The sequence below is a fragment of the Crocodylus porosus genome, unplaced genomic scaffold (assembly GCF_001723895.1).
Source record: "Crocodylus porosus isolate Cpor-Errol unplaced genomic scaffold, CroPor_comp1, whole genome shotgun sequence".
Taxonomy (NCBI): Eukaryota; Metazoa; Chordata; order Crocodylia; family Crocodylidae; genus Crocodylus; species Crocodylus porosus.
Window position 1 is genome coordinate 19,730,594 of NW_017728907.1, and position 6,301 is coordinate 19,736,894.

At 44.8% G+C, this 6,301-nt stretch overlaps 1 protein-coding gene across 2 annotated transcripts in view; it reads left to right on the forward strand.

Moving 5' to 3' along the window:
- FAM163A (family with sequence similarity 163 member A) overlaps positions 1-6,301 on the forward strand; it is an 84,438-nt gene that overhangs the window by 69,891 nt on the left and 8,246 nt on the right. For both annotated transcript variants that reach the window (XM_019530931.1, XM_019530932.1), the window contains exon 2: positions 4,552-4,646. The gene's annotated coding sequence lies outside the window, so the exon portion shown is untranslated. The remainder of the gene's footprint in view (positions 1-4,551; positions 4,647-6,301) is intronic.

Sequence of the window (6,301 nt, forward strand, 5' to 3'; positions counted from 1 at the left end):
GCTGACTTGAAGGTATCCAGCTTCTCGAGATGTTCCTTCACTAGGTCAGCATTTATGGAGGGCAGGGGATCTTCCTCACCCTGACCTCCCTGTCTTGTAGTGCATATGGGATTTGATGGCAAGGATTGATTTGGGAGTGCTGGAGTGAGAGGACAGCCTTGAGGTGTTGTCCAGGAGGTTCACTGGTAGCACAGCGCTAACTATAACCTAGTGACACTGATATGGGAATCACAGGACACAGCATTTGGAGACTGGTAGCGTCTAAGGGCATCCAATGGAAGAGCTTCGGTCTTGTTGGAGTGGAGCATAAGGTCACCATAAACTCCATAACACAAGGTTTCCAGCTGGCCTCCTGGAGGAGACTGTCACGTCTGTTGCACCTTGCTCTCTGTGTTGTTAATAGCATGGGTTAATAGTGGTACAGGCTGTGATTAGGTCTTGCACCACCACACCCTGAAAAAGTTCAGAACACCCCCTTGTCCCTGAAAGAGAGAGATGCATAGGATAGGGTCTAGTATAGTTATCATGTGAAATAGCATGCAGACAAATAGCCTGGCCCTTCAGGTAGCCACCAGTATGGCTACCTGAATATATATATATAAGCATATATATATATGCTTATTTAAAAGTGTAAAATCTATTTATTTATTTAAACTGAAACCTGAAACTTTTTGTTTGGAAAATATTTGTTTCAGCCACTTCTAACAATTGCAAATTTAAGAAAAAGAATGTGAAATGGGCCTTGCCCTAAAAATAGCTTAATAGATTCATAGATGTTAGGGTCAGATGGGACCTCAGTAGGTCATCGAGTCTGACCCTCTGCCCTAGGCAGGAAAGAGCACTGAGGTCAGATGACCCCAGCTAGATGCTTGTCCAGTCTCCTCTTGAAGACCCCCAAGGTAGGAGAGCACCACCTCCCTGGGAAGCCCATTTCAGATTCTGGCAACCCTTATAGTGAAGAAGTTCTTTCTAGTTCAACCTAAATCTGCTCTCCATCAGTTTGTGGCCATTGTTCCTAGTTACTCCAGGGGGTGCCCTAGTAAATAGAGCATCTCCTATTCCCTGATGCCCTCCCCTGATGAATTTATAGGCAGCCACAAGATCACCTCTAGCCTTCTCTTGTGAAAGCTGAAGAAATCTAGGTCCCTCAGTCTCTCCTTGTCGGGCCTTGCCTCCAGGCCTCCGACCATACGAGTGACCTCTTCTGAATGCTGTCAAGATTCTCTGCATCCCTCTTGAAGTGTGGCACCCAAAACTGGACAGTACTCCAACTGTGGCCTGACCAGTGCCGCATAGAGGGGAAGCATCACCTCCCTGAACGTGTTCATCAGGTATCTGCTAATGCATGATAAAGTGCGGTTAGCCTTGTTGATCACTTCATCACACTGACAACTCATGTTCATCTTGGAGTCTACTATGACTTCAAGATCCTTTCTGCTGCCGTGCTGCTGAGAAGGTCGTCTCGCAGCCTGTAAGTGTGTTGGTGTTTCTTTTGGCCCAGGTGCAGCACTTTGCAGTTGTCTTTGTTGAACTGCATCCTACTTCATTCTACCCATTTTCCAACCTGTCCAGATCCTCCTGGATGCATTCCCTACCCTCTGGTGTGTTAAATTTGCCCCATAATTTGGTATCATCTACGAACTTGGACAGGGTGCTCTCCACACCCTCATCCAAGTCACTGATGAAGACACTGAATAGCACTGGACCAAGGCCTGAGCCTTGCGGGACTCCACTGCCCACATCTTTCCAGGTCAATATCAACCCATCCACCACCACTCTCTGGGTGCGACCCCTAAGCCAGTTTGCCACCCACCTGACCATGTAATCATCTACATCACAGCCTGTTAGTTTATTTTATGAGAACAAAAATGAGATACTGTATCAAAGGACTTCTTAAAGTCTAGGTAGACAACATGTACCTCAACTCCTGCGTCTAAGCATTTTGTGACCTGCTCATAAAAAGAAACAGGGTTAGTCAGGCAGGATCTACCTGTAATGAATCTGTGCTGATTTCCTTTTAGCATTATTTCCCCTGCTGGGCTCTGCCAAATGTGATCCTTAATGATTTTTTTCCAGAGTTTTCCCAAGGATAGAGGTGAAATTAACTGGCCTATAGTTTCCCAGTTCCTCCCTCCCTCCCTTCTTGAAAATAGAGACCACATTGGCCCTTTTCCAGTCCTCTGGGACCTGACCAGGGCACCGTGAGTGTTCGAACACTTGAGATGTGCCAATGGCTCTGCTATGACACTGGCCAATTCCTTTAGCAGCTTTGGATGAATTTCATCCGGGCCTGCTGATTTGAACACACCCAGCCCCTCCAAGTGCCCCTTCACTAAGTCTGCGCTAACAGTTGGTGGGCTGGTGTCCCTCCTGTGTCTATCTGTGATCCAGTTGGGAGATTTGTCTTGGTCTGTGTCTAGGAATACAGATGCAGAGAACTCTCCAGCCTTAGCTGGAGTGGGATTGTATACCTCCTGCGTTAGGTAGAGGTCCTGTAGGCAGGTTAAGAACCTACGTGAGTGGTTAGATTTGGCTGATTGTACCTCCCAGCAGATGTCACGGTAGTTTAGGTCTCTTGAAGTTCCATTTTTGGGATGGAGCATTTGGCTGCCCTGCCCTTTTGCATAATATCCTGAGCTGAAAGTACAAAAGCATGGTGTGCAATGAGTTAAAAACAGGAGGAAAGACTTGCATTTTGCACTGCTGCACTCCCAGGGCTGTGGTGAATCTGGATGGGTCTGACTGGTTCTGGTCACCATCCCCATGCCACTTATCAGCAGAAATGTTAAGGGGCCAATCTCTTATCCGAGCTGCCACCTCACTTGATCAATTTCATGAGTTAATGAATATTGGGAGAGGGCTTAATTACATCCGACTGGATGGAAATCAGTTGGCACTGGCGTCCCTATCAATTAGCTTGCTCTTGGGGGGCTGCAACGGGGATTGTTAATTAAATGTGATTGCACCAGCTGTGTCCAGGGTTTCCCAAGTTACTGAAATGAGGCTGTATTGGGGAAATGTGAAATGGATTTGTGCTGAAAGCCAGGATGTTTTAGACCTTATCTGCACTAAATTGTTTTGTCTGTGGAACTCGGGTTCTGCTGACAGAACCGTGACATGTCCCCGTTCTAAGTCCTGGGAGCGTGAGATTTTACCATCTTTCCTTTGGCCCTGCACCGTTCCACACAGCTCACATATAAATGGTGGATTGTATACGTCCGACTCCTCAATGATGCACGGCAGGAATTATGGAAAAATGCTCTGCCCTGTATTTTTGCAGAAGGGCATGACTGAATGGGTAATATAGCCCCTTTTGATATTTAAAAAGTATGTAGAGTAATCCACAGAGATCCATTCCAACAGGGACAGATTTTCCTAAGGAGCTGAGTTTATTTACTTATTAACCCTGAGCACTTTGCAAAGTATGACCTCAGGAACCCTGCTTTCATTAGGAATTACAGTATCAGAACTTGGGGGGGGGGCAGTTCTCTCATTAGGCTAGTGATAGGATTTTCCTCTAAAGAGAGTGTGGGGGGACATGTGATTTGTGAACACAAATAAAAATGACCATGGGCAATTAAACAAGAGAAAAATCTGATGGTATAATTCTTATTAGTAAAACAACTTATTTAATTACACTGACTGCAGGCAAAGATGACTCTTTTATAATAGGATGACTATAAGGCACCCTAGGCAGAAGGTGTTGCTTTTTCATCAGAAAGTCATAATCCACCCATGGGCTGTTTGGACGTTTCATATCTGTAGTTTTACAAGTTAACTATAAGAGTGTCCTGTGGTTCAGTGGTAGAATCCTTGTCTACCATACTAGAGACCTGGGTTCGATACTCAGACATTTACACAACTACAGCCATGGAGGCACCAAACATCTGGACTCAGTCTGGTCTTTGGATTCTGTCTCAGTGGTCTAAAGGAAGGATGGACGGTCTGGTCTGGGCAGGCTCCACTCCTCCAGAAGTTCCTGCCCAGGCATATGTATCAAAGGTCTGGGTAGCCCTTAGCCATACATCATGATCCAGGAGTTAACTGTACGTACGGTCTCATGCTTTGAGGCCTGTCCTGGTTACCTCTGGGGGATGTAGTTAATCTGAAGTCAAGTAGAAGGCAGGGTAGATTTGCATCTTAAAGACTAACCAAAATAGATATATACATCACAAGCTTTCATGAACTGAAGCTGTGGTGCAAATCTACCCTATCTTCTACCATCAGAGGCTGGGAGTGAAATTCCTCCTTTTCTACAGCAAAGGAAAAATGACTAAATGCTTTATAGTGGCATTTACATCTTTCTCTTGAAGCAGAAAGCATTGGTCACTGTTGGAGGCTGTGCGCTAGCCCAGGGTCTTATCAGGTAAAGCAGTCTCTGGGCCTCAGGAGTGGCCAAGGAAGGGGGTAAAAGTGTCTTAAGAGGCACATTATTACACAAGACAGAGAGCACCCAGCAGTACAATGGGGTCTTCATTTGTGGCAGCAAGTCATTACTGTAAAACAAAATTAGGTTAATGAATTGTTTCCCCTTTCTTTTCTCCCTCTCAGGGACAAACAGATCTACTCTTGGCCATGTGGACCTTTCAACTCCAGTTATCTTCTCTCAGGCCTACGGGACAGTGACCATTTCAGCTATTTTCAGTGTAAGTGTCTATCCGTGCTGTTCAACGTGCAGTTTATTCTAATTCCATTGTGTGGAAAGTTAGATTGTGTGGTTAGAAGAGCCTCTGTGAGCCACAGTGAGAAAGAGAATGTGTTTTATCCATACAGATCAGAAACAGAGGCCTGACTTGCCCAGAAGCTGCAAGAGCAGCCAGTGTTAACCAAAGAGCAAGAGAAACACACATGTTGGTAGGTGAATTGAGGCAAACATGCTCCAGTTCCACAGGAAAAGTTGTATAGCACATCAGTTAAGTTGTACCACAATTGACATCGAGCGATGGATAACTGTACAAGGGTATCACAATTATTCACCATTGTAGGGAAGACCTACTGAATGTGTACACTGAAAAAATAAAAAAAAACTTTGTGCAAAGTGTTGTAGGCGGTAAATTGAAGAAGCTTGTGGCTCACCAGCCATGGTCTGAGAATCACCGTTGTACATGGGGCCCATATTTAGTACAATGTAGTGATTAGAGGTGATCACCACATGACCTGAGGCACAAGGACATATGAGACATGCCATTTACTGGGTCAGACCATCAGTCCATCTTGCCCAGTATGCTGTGTCACGCAGTGGCAGAGGGGATGCTGAAAGAGGGAACGAACAGGGTATGACCAAGATTTTCCCACTTGCCACCTCCAGCATTCGTTTCTCTCCCACTTGCCACCTCCAGCATTTAAGGTCTAGGAAGTTTGGATTCAGAGGCTATAGCCCTAACTCTCATGTTCAGTAGCTACTGATGCCCCTTTCCTTCAAGAATTTGTCCTATCCCTTTTTGGTTAAACACCATGACATCTGGTGGCACTGAGTTCCATAATTTAATAACGTGTTGTGTGAAAAAAAAATCTTTTGTTAGTTCTAAACTTACTACCTATTAGTTTCATCTTATGACCCCTAGTTCTGGTATTGTCAGAGGTAATAAATAAAATTCCTTTTTACTTTCTCTTTACTATTTCATATCTCGTAAGGTCCCCCCTCAAGCATTTCTTCTAAACTAAATAGGCCTGGCCTCTTAGTCTCTCCTCATATGGAAGCCCCTCAATACCGCCAGTCATCCTTATTGCCCTTCTTTGTACCTTCTCTAATTTTTCTACATCCTTTTTGAGGTGTGGGGACAAAACTGGGAACAGTATTCAAGGTGTGGATGCACCATGTATTTATAATGGCATTGTTTTGTTGGCAATTCTCTTCTTAATAATCCCTAACATTTTGTTTTCCTTTTTGATGGCTGCTGAGCATTGAGCTGGTTTTTTTAGAAATAAAAAACCAGCACTGGACTAAATCCTTGCCACAGCATGTGGCCTAGCTACTAGACAGGGCATTCACAAAGGGGAGGGGAGGGGGATTCACATGAATCAGAAGGAGGAAACATCCTTTCCACAGAGCCATGAAGCAGCACACGCAGAGCTTTTTTGTCATGCACCTTCATGATTTCAGTAGATCCTGCATCTACTATAGTGTCTTACCACTGCACATATTTCACAAGGCCTTTCCCATAAAGCTGTGCAAAGCTTCTGGTGTCAATTCAATTCGGAGGAGATTCGGCCCGATTCGGTGACCGAATCTCTGAATCTGAATCAAATCAAGGGACCAATTTAAAGGTCTGAATTGATTCAAAGCTCTCCAAATCTTTGG